Source organism: Micrasema longulum, unplaced genomic scaffold (assembly GCF_059751315.1).
Source record: "Micrasema longulum isolate JH-2025_06_02 unplaced genomic scaffold, ASM5975131v1 h1tg001358l, whole genome shotgun sequence".
In the NCBI taxonomy this organism is placed as follows: Eukaryota; Metazoa; Arthropoda; class Insecta; order Trichoptera; family Brachycentridae; genus Micrasema; species Micrasema longulum.
In genome coordinates this window covers 539,185-563,659 of record NW_028278544.1, presented here as the reverse complement: position 1 = coordinate 563,659, position 24,475 = coordinate 539,185, and the positions used below count along the sequence as shown (strand labels likewise).

The 24,475-nt window shown below is 33.2% G+C and overlaps 1 long non-coding RNA gene across 1 annotated transcript in view; it reads right to left on the bottom strand.

Annotated features, from left to right (window-relative positions):
• Positions 1-6,364: 6,364 nt before the first annotated feature.
• Positions 6,365-24,475, bottom strand: part of LOC148275715 (uncharacterized) — a 79,867-nt gene continuing 61,756 nt past the window's right edge. The window contains exon 3 of the long non-coding RNA XR_015823958.1: positions 6,365-7,480. This is a non-coding gene — a long non-coding RNA (uncharacterized LOC148275715). The remainder of the gene's footprint in view (positions 7,481-24,475) is intronic.

Sequence of the window (24,475 nt, the reverse complement as noted above, 5' to 3'; positions counted from 1 at the left end):
CGAGGAACAGCGCATTATTATTTCGCAACCGGCGGATCGGAACGTTGAATGCCACTTGTTCCAGTAACGATGGTACATCAATTAAGCCATTCAGCAAAATAAACATAAATATAGAATCAATGTTATTTCTACGTTTTTGTAGACTTGAGATTTTTAACATTGACTCCATTTCTCCGTAAGTGTAGTCTCCCCTCTCGAGCATGGATGATTGGCCATGCTACTTTTCTTGGCAAACGATGTTGCACCGATTCGATATGATTTATCCGGCCTACATAGAAGGGAGACCAGATCACGGATGCATATTCTAAAAGAGGACGAACAAGTGAGCAATATAATGTTTTAACGGTGAACATATGTATGAGTAAAGTCACTAGATGTCCCGCTAACAAAACCCAAGAGTTTTAGTGACTTGTTAATCATAGTATCAATATGTTCATTAAAGGTAAGTTTATTTATTTATTTAATTTTTTGTACATAATGTTATTTGTACATTGGCGGGCTTATTGCCAAATGGCAATTTCTTCCAACCAACCAATAAAATATAAGTTTTATTTTTATAATTCAAGTTACAGAACATGTTCAATAGAAAAAAGATTTAAAAGCCAAAGATATATAAAAATATAAATAAACGTATTTGTTTATAAATTACCCTAAATCAAAACTATTACTCAATGGGAAAAAGGAAAAAAGAAGGAAAAGGAAAGGAGGATAGATTAAGGAAGAGAAAGGAGATGTTTATTCAGACGTTATTTAAACAGAGATAATGTAACATCTTTGATGGTGGACGGGAGAGGATTCCACAGTCGAGCCGCATGGAAAATATATGAGTTAGAGAAGAAAGAGGAATTGTGGATGGGTATTAAGAGAGTGCCTTGAGAATTAGAACGAAGAGGTAAACCATGAACTAATAAGCGTTGAAATTTTTCACGCAGGTATATAAGAGCGTTAGGACCATGAAGTACATTGAACAGAAGTGAGGGGAAGTGATAGTCTCTCCGCTGTCTAATTTTGAGCCATTTCAGTTGCTTACGATAATCAGAAATGTGGTCATATTTCCTAAGACCAAAAATGTACCTTATGCATGTGTTCTGAAGTCGTTCAAGTTTATCGAGTTGCTCACAGCTTAAATCAGTCATGGAAACATCAGCGTAATGTAGAATGGGTAGTAGTAATGCTTGTACAAGGGTGCATTTAGTTTTAATGGCTAAGAATTTTTGCAACCTTCTAAGTGAGTGTAGATTGAAAAATATTTTGCGGCTTAATTCATTAGTATTAGCTCGCCAGCAGAGATGTTCATCCATTAGTACTCCTACAGTCCATGATAACTACGAGGTCCTTAATAGACTTGACTACATCTAAATTAATATTTTGTAATCAAAGGAGATGGGTTTTTCCATTGTATAAAAATACATTATTTAACATTTTTTCAATATTTAATTGTAGGTAGCTGGCTTTGCACCACATATTACAAGAATCAATCAAACAAGAAGCCACTTACTCTTAAAAATTGCTCGGTGGAACAAAATGTTGTAACATTTAAGGGTAGATATTGTATCGTGGCTTCCGTGTCTCCTTGGTACATACCGATGTCACTACCTCAAAACATAAAGATAATAGGTCGGTAGTGTATCTTCGTGATCGCTTGGGAGAATTTGTCTTCAACTATTCCGTCATGGTTCACTTCCCAGTGTAATCAAGGCCCGGGGTTTGGAGGGCTACAACTTATTTACACAATAGATCTTCACAGGTCGCAGTGACGTCAGGAGCTTAGACAGAACTGACTCTCATGTCAAATAAGAAAACTGAAAATCGTTACAGATCACAAATTTAAACAATAATTATCAGCAGAGACAGTATTACCAAGCAAAAATTCTATCTCGAAATTCAAACAGTGTTATTCCACGACAAAATATTAAAGATCTGTCAGTTTGCTGACCCGAATAAAACGTGCAGATTTAAGGTTTGATGCTGTTTTTATTAAAATTCCAAATAGGCTAATAAATTAAACAGCACGGTGCCACATGACACAAGGTACGTACCTACAACATAAAACGGAAAAAAACATTTAATTTTTAATTTGATTTTTAAAAATATTTACAAACACAGAGAACATTTAGAAAAAGTAAATATGGAAGTATAGGCATTTACAGAAATTTTTAACCTATCATTGGCAGGTTTACGTGACCATTACATACTTTGTAACATTTGTTAATCTAAATTTATTTAACATATTAAAACAGAGATGAAGAACATTTAAAAGAAGGTAATATATAAGTCGATAAATATAGCGCAGGAAATCGGTAAAATAAACCAAAGTAGGGAACAAAATGCCTAACACTCCTCTAGTGGAACGGCAGGCCTGTTGACTGCTGCCAACAGGCCGGCTTCTCCTGAAGAGTTTTAAGTGGTTTCCTCTCCACGTGAGCAAATGCTGAGAAGTTCCTGATTAGCCCACATTAATATATCCCTCCTGATCCCAATAGTTGAGATAAATTTTAAGATATTTGATTGCAGAAAAATCCACTTTTTGAAATATAAACCTTGTTTATTATAAGCAAGGTAAATAATAAAGCAACTCCCATATAAAAAAATATATATAAGTCTAGGCAGCTACAGGGCTTATGACCTGTCGTTGGCTGGTTTGTGTAACATTCGTTTAATTTACTGAATGGCTTAATTGATGTACCATCGTTACTGGAACAAGTGGCATTCAATGTTCCAATCCGCCGGTTGCGAAATAATAATATGCTGTTCCTCGATCAACACAGCACAAACTATGGCTTGCATGCACCAATGTCCCGATTATGTCGTATTGTAAACTCGAGACAAGATCTGGACTTTTTTGGTGTAAGTCTTTATAGATTTAAAAATCACCAAGATAGATCGGATCTCGTCTTGAGGTAGTAAATTATTTTTTTTGTCCTAGCTTTAATTTTATTAAGTTGTATTTTATTTTATTAGTGCCTGTATTTATTATAAGAAATTGTATTTACCATCGCTAGAATGGATTGCGTAAGTCCGTCAAATAAATAAATAAATAATTTTTTCAGCCCCCACACCACCGAACCACTCTCCAGAGCGCTACGAAGTTAAGAAAACCTGGATGTTTACAGAATGTTTGAGCTTTTGTTGGCTGGTGGCCACAATACACAATGTGTAACATTCATCATTCTGCTTATGTCGAAATATTCACATTTATATAGTAAAATATTGTATTTATTATGAGAAATTGTATTTACCATCGTTAGAATGGACTGCATATGTCCGTCAAATAAATAAATAAATTCATCATTCTCCCCATATTTGAACATCTTTATTCCTTCAATTATTTCATCTGTTGATGTTTGTTACACTCACTCATATGTACAATAATAAAACTGATACACGACTCAAACACTTAGCATAAATATTATTATGTTATAATAAAAGTTATCCTCATAATGCAATTGAGACACAATTTATACTTTTATATTTCTACCGTCATATTAAAATCATTGTATAAATTCTTATGTGTTTTGTTTTTATGAGAGAAATAAAATAAAATAAAAAATGTAAATTAAGAGGTGTCTCTAACATTAGTGAGTAGATTATTCCACGATTGAGCAGCCACTGCTGTGAAAGAGGAGGCAAGAAAATTAGAACGGTGATGGGGTATTAAAAATTATGTGATTTACAAATAAATAAATAATAAAATAAGCAGTGGGCTTCGTTTTTTTGGTCGGCGTGTATGTTCAATACACAATAGTTCTCACAGGTGGCGTTTTCCGTGGAAACAGGTTTTTCTAGGATTTCGACCATATGGCTGATGGCGACCTTTCCTGGTTTCGGCAAGTTCTATCTTTTATTATGTCATCGTGGACTTACCTTTATTTTTGCCAAACCTTACTCGAGTAGAAACAAGTAGAGGTTAGAATTTGAGAGGTCAAAATCTACGTTTTTTTTACAAATCTGGTTTTGATAATAAGAAAGATCAGTGTATTTACAGCCTGTAACTGGGAGGGTGGATCATCGGTGGCAGAGAGATGGGAGACCTCAACACCTTTCGATTTAACACCCATGTATTGAGCTGCACTTTGGTGGGATTTCCGAAGAATTAGGGTTTTAACATATTTATATCGTTTAACATATTTATATCTGATTGAATTCGAAATATGTTTTTGTCGTTTTCATTTTTTCTGGCGAGTATTTTACCTCCACGAAACCATTCGAATTTAAAGGTAGGTAGTTTATTCTTCGTTTTCCAGAGTAAATCCTTAAAGAATGGAGTCATATGTTCCTTTATGAAGATAGGATCTGCGTTTTTATTAAATATATCATTTGTGGTTTTCTTCTTGGTTATGAGCATATCTCGCACTTTTTTATCATTAAATTGAACTATTATAGTGTCATCCTTTTTAGGATTTTTGGATTTGTTACGGTAAATATAATCGACAGAGTTACTAACGTTTATATCAAGATTATTGCAGATTTTTTCTAGGATTTGCTGAGCTGGTAGCTCAGATTCCGAGACTTTTACGCCATAAATTTACACATATTTAGAACAGTTATCTTGCTCGATGGTCGCAATTTTTGAGTTCAGTTTTTCAATCACCTCATCTTTTTCGTTGCACTTTTTTGTCAGGTCGGTCATAATCTTTTGGTTTTCTTTCAACACTTTGGTACATTCTTCAAGTTTGACACACATTAAGTCATACTGATCACTAATAAAGTCCCTTGCCTCCTTCATCTCCTTAAGTTCCTTTTGCACTTCAAATATGATATTCATTTTGCTGTTAAAATTAAAAAGTAACTGCCTCACTGAGCAACTTTCAGGGTTAATTGATTGGTTTCAGGGTATGCTCCACGATATTCAGTCGTTTAAAAATTATTCGGATTTTTAAGAAATTTTAGTAAAAATCCGATTTTAGGCTGTATGTTCCATGTGTTGCCAAACTGCTAAGTCTACGAACGTATTTTTTTTTAAAGTTTGTTGAAAAATAAAGTTTATAGATTTTTTGTAAAGATTATTTTTTATTTGGAATTAAATCAAATAATGACTCAAATTTGTATTGTACGATAAAAGATCTACTATTGATCTACTAGGTAAGGAAGAAACTTCTTTATAAAGCCCTAAGAGGTTTTTTTTAGTTATTATTATATTTAAAAAAATAAAGTACTCTATTTAAATAATATACTAGCGGACCCTTAAGACGTTGTCCTGCCCGAACGTTGGCTTGCCAGCCAAATGCTTGGAAAAGGACTTTTCATTGATAAGCAGGTACCTAGGTCTTTGCGATTAAATTCCAAAACTAAAAAGTCATAATAATAAAATATTTCATTTAAGTAGGTACCTTGGTACATGTTTATGGTTGAATTCCAAAACAATAAATATATATTTTTTCAAATATGGCATTCTACTTGCAAACTTCAAACTCCGGTCGTCTCGCCAACAAAGGGTGTACTTATGTGGGAATACGATTTAAAAAAATTATTGAATTTAATATTATTTTAGTGTTACCTAAAATTCAATAAAAAGAAATAAATGGGTAGAAATTATAAGGAATTTATAGAAGGAATCTGATTGAGATCTACAAAAAACAAATGATGTTTGAAAACATTCAAAAACGAACTTTTTTATACACAAAAAAGCATCTTTCCATTTTTTTGTAAATGCATTCTCATCGAATTCAACCCTGGTAGATCGATGAATAAGACATTTATGTTCCTTACTTCTTTTTTACATATTCGATTGAAGATTTTAATATCTACGAACACGCACAGCGCTAAGATCTACGTTTCTCTGAAAATCGCTCGTAAATCTGTTAAGCCGTTTAGGAGGAGTACGGTGACATCACACGTTGTAACGTTGTAAAAAACGAATCCAACGTACCCGTTTTGAAAGCATTTTAGTAGTGGATTATAATTCTAAATTCCCTGATTTAGCGCCATCTGACGGCCGCGGTAGTAACTCATCCAGACGATATCCGTGCATTAGAAGTAGATTTCTTTCCATTTGAAAACTCGAGACGAACGGTCCATTTAAGCTAGGGTTTCCTAGGACAGCGGTGCCCGTATTTTAACGGCCGTAGTGAACGGTGATGCAGTGGACAGCCGTCGTAAAGGTGACTAGAGTGTGGTTTTCTAGGAAAACGGTGTTATCAACACAATTTAACACCGTTTTCCTAGGAAACCACTCTCTAATCACCTTTACGATGGCTGTCCACTGCATCACCGTTCAGTACGGCCGTTAAAATACGGGCACCGCTGTCCTAGGAAACCCTAGCTTTACCGCCCAAAGACTCGAAGAGAAGCGATCGCACATTTCAAAAATGTAGTCCTTCAAGAAACGGAACGTTCAACGTAACGTAAGCCTGTTTGTTTTAAATTTATTACTGAAATTCTTGTAGAAAGAGATATCATATTCTAATGAGATTGTATTTTATACAGGTTCCCTTCTTTCTTTACCTACCTTTATTCTCTACCTTTTTCACCGTATTTTATTTTATTTACTCCATCCTTTATCTACTTCGTCCGATGATAAGGATTTTACAATGTAGTATATTTACTCCATGATTCGAATGGATCACTAATTATTACGAAGTTTATTCGTAAATATCTAGAAAAGTCGATGTCAGCATTTTAAAGTTTTCTTCAAGATCATGAGACACAAATTTACAAATGCAAGGAAGCAGACGGTCATTTACTGAATTAAAATGTCGACAGATAATCTTCTGGGAAATCATCAACTGAGGCAACTCTGAGTAAAAATACACCAACCGAAGACATCTTAAATCGAGTCCCATCTGCGGATATTATTTTGTAAAATCAACATTATTTCATATCATCTCGAGAAGAAAACAATCGAGAATCTATTTCACTTGTCATTATTATCGTTACAAATATTTATTTCTTAGATAAACTTATTGTCAACCACTTACTCATATTAGCTAGGCAGAATTCTGAATTTTTATATTAACTAATCTTGGTACATTTGTAGAAAATTTCTTCCTTTATTAAAATTTTGTATTTCACTAACGAGTTGTTTATTTCATAAAATCCAGATCTTTAAGTCATATTTGTTCCATTTTAAAGTAAGGTATTTTATAGATAACGTTTTTGATTTCATTTATAAAGTTAAATCGATACAACATAATCTTATTTTCTTGGAGAGATCTCATGTTCTTGCCGATTGAGCGAAACTGGTGAAATGGTAAGTGTTTGTAGGAACTTTGTTTGGTTATCTGCATTATTCTTTTTAATCTTAAAAATTTGCTTATTGATTTTTGATAATCTATCTCTATAATGTAGCCCACCTGGGACCAAATATTTTTTTTTTCAACCTACACTGAACTCTACCGTTTAGAACGTACAGAGGAATTATATATATATATAAAGATAATGTAACTCACCCAATTAAAAATGGCGTTGTAAGGATCAGCGAACATGATAAAAAGCCCCACACCCAAACAGGCCACGCTCGATATCAAAAACAAGATGAATCCTAGAAAAAATATATTCACAATCAGGTAATATTAACGTTATATTATAAAAGAGAAAGAGCATTTAAGAAAAGGAAATAAGGAAGTAAGGGCATTTACAGGATTTATAACCAGTCACTGGCTGCTTTAAGTGGCCACACATTACACACTGTGTAACATTTATCATTCTGCCTTAGTTCAAACATCCAAATTTTTCATTTTTTTATTTATTCAGATAACAAATATAAGTATACAATATTACTACTAAATACAATTTTTATATTAATTAAATGCATATATTTATTTATTTTATTTATTTATTTATTTATTTATTATCATTATATAACATACACAAAATTATAATTTATGTAAAGTTGCTTTGACTGTCTAACTAGGGTTATTTACCCCGTTCTAAGACAGCCAAAAAAATATAAAAAACAGTAATCAATATATAGAAACAGTTATAAAGATACAGGACAAAGTGAAAAACAAAGTAAAAAATGGAGTAAAAACATGGTAAAAAATGTAGTAAAAACATAGTAAAATGTAATAAAAACATAGTAAAATTGTAGTAAAAACATAGTAAAAATGTAGTAAAAACATAATAAAAATGTAGTAAAAACATAGTAAAAATGTAGTAAAAAAAACGTAGCAAAAAAATAAATTATAAAAACAAAGTAATAAATGCAGTGAAAACATAGTAAAAAACCATGAAAATATATAAATATGTCTATAAAAATATTTTGAAACTCAGTAAAATGCGAAAATTTACATTCCCGTTTCCCATTACGTAAAAGAAAACAATTCTTGTATCAGTGCGAATGGTGATTTTATTTACAGGTAAGCTAGAAAAAAAATATATATTTGTACCTACATAGGAGGTGCATAATATAATGTAAGTAATATATACTATAAATTGATATTTTTCTGTGGTTCTGTGTGATACAACAACTCTCATCCATGAAATCAACTCAAACGATGTAACTTCGTAATATATCATTTTATATATATATTATCCATACTTTAATATATAATTCAATAAAAATACCATTTCCATTTCATTTTCATATTAGGTATTCAATAGAAATGTCAACTGGCCGAATTGTTCTAGTAATTTATTGTGCTAAAAACGGTCGCGTGGAGCGCTATATGTCCTGCAATATGACGCATGAAAGTAAGTATGGTCTTATGTCAAAAGTACCATCTCAATAGTCCTTAAGAAATTACGTTTGAAATACTGTTTTCCAAATCAAGAATCTTCAAATAATTTGTGTAAGCTGCAAGTTTAATCTAGGAGAAAAAACCCGCACTGATAAAGGTTCCAGCTCTTTTACTTCAAAAAAGTCAACGGATGGAAGAGTTGAGGAAATTTTGATGTTAAAACCTGGCCAGAGTAGTGAATGTTTACAGTGCGTAAAATGGGCACTTAAACCAGCTAATGCCAGGTCATAAACCATGAAAATGCGTAGACTTCCATATTCCTTTCTCTAAACTGTTCTCCATCCCTGTTGCGATTTTTTAAAACAGGACATGTTTTGCATAAAAAGATACATATAATAGAATGTATAACAAGGAAGAAAGAGACGCTGCGCTGTTCTGTGGCCGATGTTTGTGTGATGAGACAAAAAGTAAAGAAGAAATTCTTTCAATCAGTCGGTTATTGGCAGTTAGCGGGAGTTCACTATAGTTAGGTAGACCGGCGTATTTATGATTTTTAATTTATTTTGCAATAACAGGCGTAAATAATAGATTACGGAAAAGCAATTATTTTAACAGAACAAATATGTTTTTTTAAAATTATTTTAAATGCCAAAACTTTTCTTTAAGGTTACACGAAGCAATATCACCGCGCGTAAATTAATTTTGTGGAACAGCCTTTCAAGAGTTAATTAAATTAACTATTTCAGTTTAAGCTCTTTGAATTTTTTAAATTTTTTTTTATATTTATTTTTCAAAAATATTTACAAAATAGTCTTAAATTAAAGTCCTGCTGAGTTGCATACATACAACTCGTCAGCGGGTTCTTATAAATTACATCAATTATTTACACTTAACCTACATTAACAATAATTTTACTTGAAAAACAATTACAGATTACATTATGAAAAATTAAAAACTATCACTTATACAAAAAACTTTTTTCTAATAACCACAATTTTAGCAAACGTCGCACTCCTGTATTTAACTCAGAATTTTTAAAATTGTTTGGTAACATGTTAAATATTTTAGGTATACTGTATTGCAGTGTCCTTTTGCCATATTTATTGCAGTATCTAGGAACAGCTAGCCCTTCCATACTAGTAAACCCGGTGTTGTAATCATGTACCAACTTGAGTTTATACTCGGAGTGCGACGCATGCTGACAAATTAATTTGTACCAAAGTAGAGCCCTAACAGATAATTTATTTACAGATTTATACATTGATGATATTGAAATATTGTGTCTCTGGCGGTATACATTTTTATGTAGTAGTAATTTGATCATATAATTTTTCAAGGTTTGAAAGAAATGAAAAAGATAAGGAAATTTGGATGTTTAAACATGGGCAAAATGGTGTATGTTACATAGTGTGTAATGTGGGCACTCCAACCATCCAAAGACAGGTCATACGCTCTGTAAATGCCTAGACTTCTACATACATTCGCTTTTATAAAAAGTTTATTTTTATTTTTTCTTTAGTCTTTGGTCTTTAAATAGTACAAACACAATATATGAATGTCCTAATATTAACTTATATTGAATTATTAAAAACAAAACAAACAAACTATCACGCCGTTTCCCCGTAAGGGTAGGCAGAGAGGATAGAACGCCACAACACTCTATCTTTGCATACAGATCTCACTTCCTCTACATTCATACATCTTCTCATGCGCGCGCGCCGATTATTCCGACTTTTGACATGTCCATCTTTAAGTATTTGTTGGATTTGGTCTTACCATGTCTTTCTCGGTCTTCGTCTATTTCTGCATCCATCAACATTCGCATTGTAAATATTCTTAGCCGTTCTCTCGCTGTCCATTCGTTCTACATGTCCAAACCAGCGCAGAGCTCCTTTCTTGATCTTGTCGATAATGCTTGTCTCAGCCTTACATAATGTACGGATCTCAACATTTGTGCATCTATCGTACATAGTTTTACCACACAATCGCCTGAGAGATCGCATTTCGACAGCATTCAGCCTACTTTCATCCCTGTTTTTCCAAGTCCATACTTCGCTCCCATACATCAGGGACGGGACCAGGACTCCGTTGTGAACTGCCAATTTTGCCTCTTGTGACAAGCATTTACTTGCCAAGGTCGATTTAAGTGCACCGTTCACTCTGTTTCCGGCACTCACCCTCCTTTCAATATATTTCTCAGTCATTCCATTCCTAGTGAACATACTTCCCAGATACACAAATTCCTCTACTTGTTTTAGTATAACTCCATTCACAGAGATTTCACATTTAGTCATACTTTCATTTCTTTCAAAAACCATCACATTCGATTTATCGACATTCATCAGCAAATCGCTTCTCTTGCATACATCGTAGACCTTTGTTACCAAGAATTGCAGTTCCTCTTTGTTGTTAGCAAGGAGTACAGCATCGTCAGCATACAAAAGACAATTGAATTTTAAATCACCCATTTTCTCTCCCATTCTTAAGCCTTTCAGTTCTTTCATGCAGTTATCGATATACACGTTGAACAGCCATGGTGACATAACACATCCCTGCTTCACTCCTTTATGAATGTCAAACCACGAATTATTATTAAAACATATACTAATTATTAACATTTCCAAACAATATACGTACACTTAAAAAAACTTCTTTAAAGCCAACCGGAATACGATTAATTTTTAAGAGCTAACTTATTTGCCACCATGCAGAAGAGGTCTCGGGTACTCAAATTCCCGACATAGGTGATATGAAATATTTATTTGATCTGACGTTTGCACACCAGAATATTGTATAGTCCCTGGACTGGTACCTGAAGCGTAAGACTGATCACCTTACCTTCATGTAACAAAATTGATCGAGATAGGCTGCTATTGGTGTACCAATCCAATGCCCTATGCACCATTAGGAAATAAAACAATGTAAAATAAACCTGTCATAAAATTTAAAAAATGTGTCCCACCGAAAAGTCTTTAGACTAAAGCTAGGGTTTCCTAGGACAGCGGTGCCCGTATTTTAACGGCCGTAGTAAACGGCGATGCGGTAGACAGCCGTCGTAACGTCGAATAGAGAGTGTTTTCCTAGGGAAACGGTGTTAAATGGTGTTGATAACACCGTTTTCCTAGAAAACCACTCTCTAGTCTTCGTTACGACGGCTGTGAACCGCAATTATGTTCACTACGGCCGTTAAAATACGTGCACCGCTGTCCTAGAAAACCCGAGCTTTAGTGGATAACAAATTCTTATATGTATTTTAAATTATTAAATAAACGCTGCTCTGCAGCACTGAAACTGAAACCAGCCAACGACATGTCATAAGCCCTGTAAATGCCTAAATTTCCATATTCGCTTCTCAAAATGGTTTCCCTCTCTGTTGCAACAAATTTAACTCTCCTGAAATATTACGATTTACGACATCAATTGCCTACTAGTCAAAAAGTATTAACAAATTGAAAATCCACTCGACTTCCTCATTGATTTTGTACAAAAAGTTGAATCAATAAAAATATGGGCAAAAGTATGTCAAGACGGCGATTACGAACATAGTTATTATTAAAATATAGAAATAATGGTCGTAGGTGACAATCATTATCCATTCAGCACACAGAAATTGTGAACCGTAACGTAGATTAAGCTTCGAGTCATCTGATAATATATTTAATACTAGCGGACCCGACAGACGCTGTCCTGCCCGAACGTTGTAAAAATACTTTTCACTGTTAAGTAAGTTCCTAGGTACTTGCTTATGGTTGAATTCCAAAACATAAAATAAATATTTTTTCAAATATGGCATTATTTTTGCAAACGTCAAACTCCGGTCTTCTCACCAACAGAGGGGTGTACTAATGTAGGAATGCGATTCTCAAAAGTGTATTGAATTTAATATTTTATTTTATTTTATTTTATTTTATTTTATTTTATTTTATTTTATTTTATTTTATTTTATTTTATTTTATTTTATTTTATTTTATTTTATTTTATTTTATTTTATTTTATTTTATTTTATTTTATTTTATTTTATTTTATTTTATTTTATTTTATTTTATTTTATTTTATTTTATTTTATTTTATTTTATTTTATTTTATTTGGGATTTTTACAGCAATTACATAAACAAAATAAGTAGAAAAATCTTAACAATGCTACACATGATAAATAAGAAAAGAAGTTTAGTCATTGTATTTGTGTGACGTTTGTATTCATGTGTATGTGAATGTGTGTATGCGTGAATGAATAAGGGAGAGGATACATGTGCGTGTGAGAATGAATGAGGGAGAGGGTGCGTGTGTGTGGGTGTGGGTGCGTAAGTATAAAAAAATAATTGTTTAAAACTTGCAATTGTATTAAAAATGGTACAATAAAGAGCTTAGTAAAAAGTTAGAAACCTTTTTGTTAAAATTCAAATGACGAAATGATATAAATTGTTTTTTTTTTTTAAGTATGTTAAATTTCAAAACCATATTCTGCCACTTAAACCAGCCAATGACAGGTCATAAGCCCTGTAAATGCCTAGACTTCCATATTCCCTTCTCAACAATTTTTTCCCTCTCTGTTGAAATAAATTTAAATATGAACAACTGCATGCTAATACCACTTTCGGACAAGGGGATTTTGAGTATAATGCAATTAAAGTCTATAACCTACGTCCACTGTCCATTAAATAATTAATAACGAAAAAATGTTCAAAAAGACTATAAAAAAATTGAAAATGGAGCTAGGTAGAAGTAAAATGAATTGTCTCATTCGCCCAAATCAATATTGAATCAACCGCTCCACAAAAGTATTGCTTATGTTATGTTTTTGTTCTTTCATTTTGCGTTTTGTAATATAAATCATATATATGTACATAAATGAATTATAAACATAAATACTAAGGGCCGGTTGCATCAAAGTTGGTATAAATTTAGTTAAATATTTAAACTTAGTTAAGGCTCAAAATCTGGTAACTGAAAAATTCCGTTGCATCAACATTATTTTAGTTAAGTTAAAGTTAAAAATGTTACCACTCTAAAGGTTCAAGTTTCACCCTAAAAATTGTTGGGATCTTTGCGCAAGCACGTACTTGTTTATTTACATGTGGCAATACACATGCCCCGCGACGCGTCTTTGGGCACAAACGTTTAAATTTCGTTCCAATTTTCAGTGTGTGCGAAAGGGCGAAGCAACACCGCGCATTCAGAGAGGAAAAGAACAAAAGGGACATCGTCCTTTTTGAACTAGATAAAAAATTAAAAAAGCAAAAGCTAAAGCAAAACGAAGAACTTTTTACTCTAGAAATAGAGCAAAAAAAGAACATTTTTCGGGCAACTATGGCAGCCTTAAATGCCCAGAAAGAATTAGCTGAGCTCAATCAAAAATAAATAAAAAGCATTTCAATACAGTGATGATTTAGATTTATTTTACACCACGCCGCTGATGATCAAGTCCTGTGTTTTGACAAATAATTAACAATTAAAAATTCTAATAATTATTAGTTCTTCACTTTTTTGACATTCGAAATCTTGCGATAAAGTCGGACTATTCCCACAAAAAATGGTCCGTTCGTGGTTTGAACAGTTTTTTTTTTCGGTTTAGAATATACTCGATGATAAATTCGTCATCGGAAGACGAAAAATCAGATAAAATTGACATTTCGTGCAACTTTTCACAGATCGATCAATGGATTTCAACACTCACGACGCTTTTTTGACAGATGGCAGATCGCATTTAACTTTAAACTTAACTTTAAACGGTTCCCTGGCGGCCGGTCAAATAAAAGTAACTTTTTTGTTAATATTTAGTTAACTTTTTTTAAGCAACGCATTTTGACATAAAAGTAACTTTTTTTTACTTTAGCCCTGACTTTAACTTAACTTTTGTCGATGCAACCGGCCCTAAGTCACTCTCCAAGCACAACAGCTAGTTTTTTTTTTAGAAAGTAACAGCTATAATTAACATATTACAACAGAGATGAAGAACATTTAAGAGAAGGTAATATAGAAGTCCAGGTATCTTCAGGGCTTATGACCTATCAATGGCTGGTTTAAGTGGCTACTTTACACACTGTGTAACATGCACCATTCTGCCCATATTTGAACATCTATATTCCTTCAATTCTTTCATTTGTTGATGTTTGTGAAGTTAAAGAGCTGAAACCTTTATTTATGCGGGTGAGATTCGTCTAATTGAATTATTTCACCTTCATACTAGGCAACGCCTGAAAATGATATTTTTTCAATTTTTATACTTCTTCATGGACCAGGTGGATTTATCAACAATATTTTGAGTTTGCCCAAATTTTTGTAGACAAGAACTGGATTCAACTCCCTGGGGAGCTGTTTATATTAACATATTACAACAGAGATGAATAACATTTAAGAGAGGGTAATATAGAATTCCAGGCATCTACAGGGCTTATGACCTGCCAATGGCTGGTTTAAGTGGCCACATTACACTCTGTGTAACATTCACTATTCTGCCCCGGATAAATAAAGGTTTCAGCTCTTAAACTTCACAAACATCAACAGATGAAAGAATTGAAGGAATATAGATGTTCAAATATGGGCAGAATAGTGAACAGTGTGTAAAGTGGCCACTTAAACCAGCCATTGACAATTCATAAGCCCTGTAGATGCCTGGACTTCCATATTACCTTCTCTTAAATGTTCTTCATCACTGTTGTAATATGTTAATATAAACAGCTCCCCAAGGAGTTGAATCCAGTTCTTGTCTACAAAAATTTGGACAAACTCAAAATATTGTTGATAACAGCTATAACATAAAAAATGATAATAGTAGATTGTATAGAGAAAAACGTGTATCAATTAAGTTATTATATAAATCAATAAAAAAAAAATAATGTTACATGGCGTTTAAAGTGGTCACTAAAACCAAACAATGACAAGTCATAAGCCTTGTAGATGCCTAGACTTCTATATTCCCTTTTCTTAAATACTCTTCATCTCTGTTACAGTTTGTTAATTGAATTTATACATAACGTATGCTAGTTGGCCTTCCTTAATAAAGTGAAAATAAATCAAAATACTTAGATGATAAATAAATGCTTTGTTTAATCCGTTACACACGAGTACATATGTACATGACCCACATAAAACTAATTATGTTGCATCTTGATGCCTGTTTACCTTTCAGTAAATAGATTTATTAATTTATGTCTCAAGATAATTTTTGTTTTTGATTTTAGTAATAATTAAATGATAATAACGGAAATTGTTTACAAATATAATATAAACAAAGATTTTATGCTGGCTTAATCTGCATCTTCAAACTGATAAACTGTACAATATTTAATAAATATTATTAAATATTTGTAAATAACCACTTACCAATTTTTTATGTCTACCGGTTTTGTCAAGACACTTAATGAGGAACTTCAGCCCTACGGGAAATTGGATACAAAAAATGTTTTCTTACGCGGGGTAAAAATTAGAGCATTAAATTGTAGCGCAAAGTTTCTTGAAAATGTACAGAAAAAATAATTAAAAATATTTTGATAAAAACGCACTACTTTAAATGACGTCACTGGTTTATGTGAATGATCTGAGAGCTATGGAAGATTTCCGGTCTGCTTGTCGCTTCTGGACCAATAGGAAGAACTGAATGGGAATAAGCGGAAATGAACCTCTGACGTCACACGTGGAGTTATTTCAGAAATACAAAACTTTAAAAAATCGTAGCGCCGATAATACGATATGTAAAAATTAAAAAAAAAAAATTTTTAATTTAGTTTAACAGTCTATTAACGAATTGAAAATTTGAAAAAAACCGCTGAACTTCCTCATTAAACCAAGATGCAAAATCCACAATACACCTTCACCCAGTGGCGAATGGTGATATTATTTACAGGTAAGCTATGAACAAATATAATATGCAAGTAATATATCATATAAATTGATATTTTTCTGTGGTTCTGTGTGATACAACAACTCTTATCCATGAAATCAACTTTAAAAGATTTACCGGATGACATAAAACCAGCATTTTACACAACCAATAATATGGGAAGTATACAAAAAAACACTAAACAATGAACTGATAAATTAGATCGATCGGGCACTTACATTTACAAGTTGATGTGTCATGACTGCAAGTCATTTTATATAGCCCTCTTTATATATCGCCCTGTTCTAGAATATGCCTCAGTGGTCTGGTCTCCATTCTATGTCAATCGCATAAATCACATTGAATCAGTCCAACATCGCTTGCTTCGAAAAATAGCGTGGATGCTCGGACTAGAGAGAGATAATTATTCTTATGCTGAAATAGAGTCAATGTTAAATATTTCTAGTCTACAAAAACGTAGAACTAATATTGACTCCATATATATGTTCGGCATACTAAATGGTATAATCGATGTTCCATCATTACTGGGACAAGTAAAATTCAATATTCCGACTCGTAGATTGAGAAACAATGAAGTACTGTTCATCGATCGGCATAGAACAAACTATGGCCTAAATTCTCCAATGACCCGCCTTTGTCGTATTGTTAACTCAAGACAAGATCTGGACTTTTTGGTTTAAGTTTACAACGATTTAAACGAGCACTAAATAAATAGTCCAGATCTTGTCTCGATGTCCCTTATGTTTGGTCAATGCTTCTTTCTTTTTTTTTAATGTTTTAAACTATTCTTTTATTGTAATATTAAAACCTTATAAATTGTATACATGGACAATGTCCGTTAATAAATAAATAAATAAATATAGGGAAAACATAATGTACTTTTAAATCTAGAGTTAAAGAACATATGAGATGTCTTAAAAACAATAATTAAGTTTGCTGACCATATCCTAACAAATAGTCACTCATTCATCTTTGAAGATGGCATCGAAATTCTACATACAAACAAAAAAATATGCACTTGATTATTTTGAAATATTGGAGATTAGAAAGACTGAAAATAAAAATGACAATATTTTTAATAATCAAATAAATCTTAGTAAAAGTTCTATTTTAAATATGTTCCATCTCCCTAAATCCACACACAAACCCCTTTTTTCTTTACTCCCGTGGCCACGCCCACTCTACCCTCACTGTGAAAAATTTATATATCTATTTATTTATGCTTAATTAAGTTAGTTCATAACATTTTAAGAACTAATATAAACTTTTAATAATATTACAATGTTATGTTTGTTTGTAATTTACCCTGAAGAAGGCACTGTATTGCCGAAACTAGTTGGTTGTCAAAGTATAAATATACAAGTGGTACATAAAAACAAAGTGATTTTATTTTAATATATTAAATAATAATGTTCCACAAAATAAGTGCTTCAAATGTCAAAATATTATAATTATTTTAATTCACATTTGTTTCTTTTTTTTGTGATACCGTGTGTTGGATTTGTTCCGACGTTTCGGCTACCATTGCATGAGCCATCTTCAGGGTAAACTGAGTGTTTTGTAGAAAAAAGTGTGTGTTTAATTACTAGTAATTTGTACCGTGTCGCAGTCGGCAGTGGACACATTTCTATTCATTTTTGGAGTATGTAGTGCTGGGAACCATGTTGAGTTTAATTTCAGCCGGTCGTCTTTGTTTATGTTATTTGGGTGTCTGTGTATTTCAATTGCCTCTTTTATTATTTGTGCGCTGTAATTACTGGGTTTATTAGAAATTTTCGGTTCAAACGCGAAGAAATGTCCGGTGTCTATAAAGTGTTCCGCTATTGCAGATTTGTCAGGATGCCCAAGTTTACACGCTCTTTTGTGTTCGTCAATCCTTTTCTTTGCTGTGCGCCCTGTTTGTCCTTTATCACATCCTTGGCAATTTAGCTTATAAACAGCTTCGGTTTCCAGGGGATTCTTATTTTTTGCTTTCACTAAATGGTTCTTTATTTTACCCACAGTCCCAAACGTTGTTCCAATAATATGTTTCTTCAGCACTTTGGCTATCCTGTCAGTAACATTCTGTACTAGTAGGTATGCAGTTCCTCTGGTGGTATCCAGATTCCCATTACGCTCCAACGCATCTGTAATTGTGTTGACCTCTTCTCCCTTTTCGGAATCTACGCATATTCGTGTCACAGTTGCTTAAACACACCCATTTTTCTACAAAACACTCAGTTTACCCTGAAGGTGGCTCCTGCAATGGTAGCCGAAACGTCGGAACAAATCCAACACACACGGTATCACCCAAAAAAGAAGAAACAAATTGATATGACCGTGAAAACCTTCGTACCTGTTATTTTAATTCATACTTCACTGATCTCGACATTCGTGCGCCTACCGTCCATAGCTTGACCACACTGAGATGGCATTTCGACAGCAGTCAGCCTACTTTCACCCTCGTTTCACCGATCCCATACATCCAAGCAACCTTGCGTGTTTATGAAGCATAACATTACGTATTACGTCACATCTAGATGCATAACTGCAGTTTACTATTTCAAGTTCACGGCTCCAACCGACGCTTCATTTGTAAGTTAAATTCCTACATTCTTAATGAACTCAAACGTCGATAAATATTTATTTAATGTATAATACAACTTCCCGGAAGTAGTAAATATATTTTAATTATCCTATATTTATTATATACACAATCAATGATAACTTGTAAGCGATCTTGGGTAATTACTACATAACATTGCATGTCTTGTACCATGTACAATGTACTTTTACAAGATGTATTTGTTATTTTGTGCGTTTGAATTATTTTTATTATTAACATTTTTTTTTTTTTTTTAAATATATTTGGACCCCTGTATTTAGTAGCCTTACGTGTCATGTACAAGGCTAAGGTACTCGGAAAAAAAAAAGTTTTTGTTTGTCTTGGAAATGGGATGTTCGATCACTGATTTTGGTTTATTACCTTTATGAGTCCAATCACCATTGTTGCAAAGTTCAAGAACAATAGCGCGTGATAACAACTTTTTACTACAGTGTGGATATCTGTTAAGGATATTCCATCTTTCCTGCATTCAGCTTCAAGATTATGGCGTTGCAAACTGAAAAATGGGCACTGAAATAACAGATGTTCTATACTCTGTGAAGAAATATCATCGCATGGACAATAGTCATCATTCCTTAATTTAAACCTATATAGATAACTTCTCATAGCTCCGTGTCCGGTAAAAATTTGGGTCGTTTCGAAAGTACTTTGGTGATGATGACGGAAGTTTGCCGCATCAGCCAGCGTTGGGAAAAACATTTTAGTGATTTTACCCGCAGAAGAAGCGCGGTAATGATCCTCCCATTATTAACATTCATACACTTTTACATTCATTATTTTTTTGGTATGTGTATTTTTGTACATACACAAATCTGGATTTCTCCCGAGGGGAAGTAGGTATATATTTTTTTTATTTATTTTTTTATGCTTTCTCATTTAATAAGATATATACAAGAATCAAAATGATACCAGTGTCGATATTTGCTAATAAGCGGAATGGGGAATGTTGTACGTAAAGTGGCCACTCAACCCAGCCAATGACAGGTCATAAGCCCTGTAAACGCTCGAATATCGATAATCCTGAATTTGAAAAAAATTCTACCTCAGCTCTGTAGGAATATTGATAAAAAAACACTTTTACATTGTTTGTATTATTTTTTTATACAGAATAATGTTCCCTCACTGGGGTGTCCCGTGCCGAGAGAAACATTTTACAAAATGTGAAACAAGCCTTAGATTAGCTATTTTTTTAATTTTTTTTTTTAAAGAAGGTAAAAACATGAACAGAAAAAATAAAAGGAAAAAAAATGAAACCACCAAACCGCTTTACCGGCTTGTCAGCAGGTTTCTTATTTTTCCGTTACAAAGAAAAACGTTAGAGAAATTATATAAATTTAAAAAGTAATATAAATATTATTAAGAACTAAAAGCATACCTTATTTTTACACAAAATTTAATTATAAAAATTAAAATAGTTGACATTAAATGATAATCAATATAAATCTCTGTTACACATTAACCATTTAATTATTTTTTTCTTAAAATGTTTGTCAACATTTTCTTTTAAAATCATCTTTGGAATCTTATTAAAAATGTTAGTATTTGTATAAAGAAGTGTTCTTTGGCCATACTTGTTTACAAACCTCGGTACTGACAAACTTTCACGTTGTGCTATTTTTGTATTATGTGAATGTAAATGCCTTTTCTGGTAGTTACTATCAATCACTAAAGTAATGGCATCACTACATAGCCTCTTCTACAAAATTAAAGATTTTATACCGAGAAAGGAAAAAATTATGATGTACGAAGCCTATGTCAAAAGTAAATTAAGTTACATGATCGCCTTCTGGGGAACTGGTAACAAGACAGACATAACAAGAATACAAAGACAACAAAATAAAATTCTTAAACTAAAATACAACCTACCCTACCTGACCTCTACGAATGAACTGTGCAAAAAAACACACCAGTTTGACATAAACTACTTGACTAAAATTGAGACCTTAAAAATTGTGCACAAAATAACACTGGGAAACATACAAGACGACGACATAATATTAGTCAAAAATGCTGACATGCACAAATATAACACCAGACAACAACAACACTATCATATTGAAAAAGCAAAGACAAACACAGGACAGTCAAAAATACTACATAATGGACTTAAACACTACAACGACTTACCTTACTACTTGAAAACTTTTACTGGAGACAAATTTAAAATCAATCTGAAAAAGCACATGATGACTGAACTAACTAGACTAGACGAGACATAAAATTACTTGACAATATTAAATTTCTAACGGGTTTTTTAAAATTGTAAATAAAAAAATTAAAAAAATAAAAATATAAAAAAATCGGTATCTGGTAACAAATTTGAGCCATAGAATAGCATTTACGGACAGGCACCCTTGCTTTTAAAAAGTTCGGGTACCTCTTCTTTACCAAGTCTAGGTGATCTGTTAATTAATTTAAGAGCCGAGGTTTGTGAAGATTGAATTTTTTTAATGTTGGTTTTACAAGAAAGGCCCCAACTGGTAATACCGTACCTAATAATTGATTCTGCTAATGATTGATAAATAAAAAAGCAAACATTATAATGAGGTCGGAGAATTTGTATATCTGGGTAGTATGTTTACTAGAGATGGAAATATGGACAAGGATATTGAAAGGAGGGTTAGTGCCGGTAACAGAGTTAATGGTGCCTTAAAGTCTGTCGTAGCAAATAAGTGTCTATCGCAAGAGGCTAAATTAGCAGTTCATAATGGAGTTCTGGTACCAACCCTAATGTATGGAAGCGAAGCATGGAGTAGGAAAAAAAGGGACGAAAGTAGACTGAATGCTGTTGAAATGCGATCCCTCAGGCGAATGTGCGGAAAAACAATGTATGATAGGTGCCCTAATGTCGAAATTAGAGCAGAATGCAAGGCTGAGTTAAGCATTATCGACAAAATTAAGAAAGGTCTTTTGCGATGGTTCGGTCATGTGGAGCGAATGAATGATGAAAGAACGGCTAAAAAGATTTATGATGCGAATGTGTATGGTTGTAGAAGTCGAGGAAGGCCGAGAAAGACATGGCATGATCAAGTACAACAAATTCTTGAAAGTGGTCATGTGAAAAGTCGGAATAATCGACGTGCGTGCATGAGAAGATGTATGAATGTGAAGGAAGCAAAGGAAGTGTGCCAGGACAGAGTGGTGTGGCGTTCTATCCTCTCTGCCTACCCCTCCGGGGAAATGGCGTGATGGTTAGTTAGTTAGTTAGTTAGTTATAATGACAAAAAAAAAACGTAATTAATCCAATTAACCTAATAATCATGAACATAATAAACAATAAAAAAACTAAAATAATCATAAAAAACATAACCAATATATAAAGACCAATAGAACAAATTTCATAAACTGTACAAACATTAAAATTATTGTATTAATAACAAACAACCCGACCTGATGTATGGGAGCTAAGTGTGGACTTGGAAAAGCAGGGAAAGTAGGCTGAATGCAGTCGAAATGCGATCTCTCAGGCGAACGTGTGGTAAAACTATGTACGATAGATGCTCAAATGTCGAGATCCGTACTTTATGCAAGGCTGAGACGAGCATTATCGACAAAATCAAGAAAGGAGCTCTGCGCTGGTTTGGACATGTAGAACAAATGGACAGCGAAAGAACGGCTAAGAATATTTACAATGCGAATGTTGATGGATGCAGAAATAGAAAAAGACCGAGAAAGACGTGGCATGACCAAATCCAACAAATACTTGAAGATGGACATGTCAAAAGTCGGAATAATCGGCGCGCGTGCACGAGGGATGTATGAGTGCAGAGGAAGCGAGATCAGCATGCAAAGATAGAGTGATGTGGCGTTCTATATTCTTGGACATGTAGAGCGAATGGACAGCGAAATAACGTCTAAGAATATTTACAATGCGAATTTTCAATTTTTCAATTTCAATTTATTTATTTTAAATATAACATATACATTACAAAAATATATTCAATACGTACATATTATAAAAAAGAAAAAAAAATACACGAAAGAGACTCATGTCAAAGTAGTCGAAGAATCCTGCTCCGGAAAACCCCTTCGGATACATGGAACAGATCAATATCCAGAGCGATGTTGTTCAGCATAGCGGTAGCCCTTCCAACAGGCATAACCATAGGCAGGTTGGTCCTGAATATTGGAATATGAAACAATCTATGCTGACGCTGTCTTAGGTAATTATCAGGAACATACAAACCAATGCTCATCATAATTTCAGAATTATCGATCATACCGCGCAACAATCGATAAAAATGTGTGGTCAAATACACATTCCTTCTAGTCTCTAAACTGTTGTAGCCAAGCATACCCTGGAGAAACTCGGTCGGGTAGAGCCAAGGATAATACCCGACCTCTCTCTCATGTAGATATAATGTTGATGGATGCAGAAATAGAAAAAGACCGAGAAAGACATGGCATGGCATCCAACAAATACTTGAAGATGGACATGTCAAAAGTTGGAATAATCGGCGCGCGTGCATGAGAAGATGTATGAATGCAGAGGAAGCGAGATCAGCATGCAAAGATAGAGTGATGTGGTGTTCTTTATTCTCTGCCTACTATTACGGGGAAACGGCGCGATGGTTTGTTGATGTTGTTAACAATTTGATATATATCGATATTCACAACCACAATAGCGTAACTCGGGGAATCTTCATTTTTTTATGTTTTGCCAAAGAAATTCGGCAAACGGTCTGTAAAAAAATATTAGCTATTCTGAATTTTAAAAACTTCCCGATGAGCTTAAACACGAAGTCAAATAGGAATTCCAAAAGCGTCGCAAATAAAAAATATCAACAACGCAATTACAATCTATAAAACAACTTTATGTAAAAGCTCTGTTACTATACGCACGTAAACATTATTCTCTACCTTCCGTTACAAATACAAGGGTTGCTAGATACTTCACCTTCAGGGAGTTGAATCCAGTCCTTGTCTAAAAAAATTTGGACAAACTCAAAATATTGTTGATAAATTACCTGGTCTATGGAGAAGTATTGAAATTGAAAAAATAACATGTTCAGGCGTTGCCTAGTATCTAGTTGAAATAATTAAATTAGATGAATCTCACCCGCATAAATAAAGGTTTCAGCTCTTTAACTTCACAAACATCAACAGATGAAAGAGTTGAAGGAATATAGTTGCTCAAATATAGGCAGAATGGTGAATGTTACACAGTGTGTAAAGTGGCCACTTAAACCAGCCATTGACAGGTCATAAGCCCTGTAGATGCCTAGACTTCTATATTACCTTCTCTTAAATTATCTTCGTCTCTGTTTTAATATGTTAAGCAGATATTTAACTTTATTATTTTTATTGTATACATATTTTTTCATTTCGTTTCTTTTACATTTATTATATTGAACATAATTTAAATTATTGTATTGAGTGTAAACAATTTTTTTGGTGTGTGCATGAGTGTC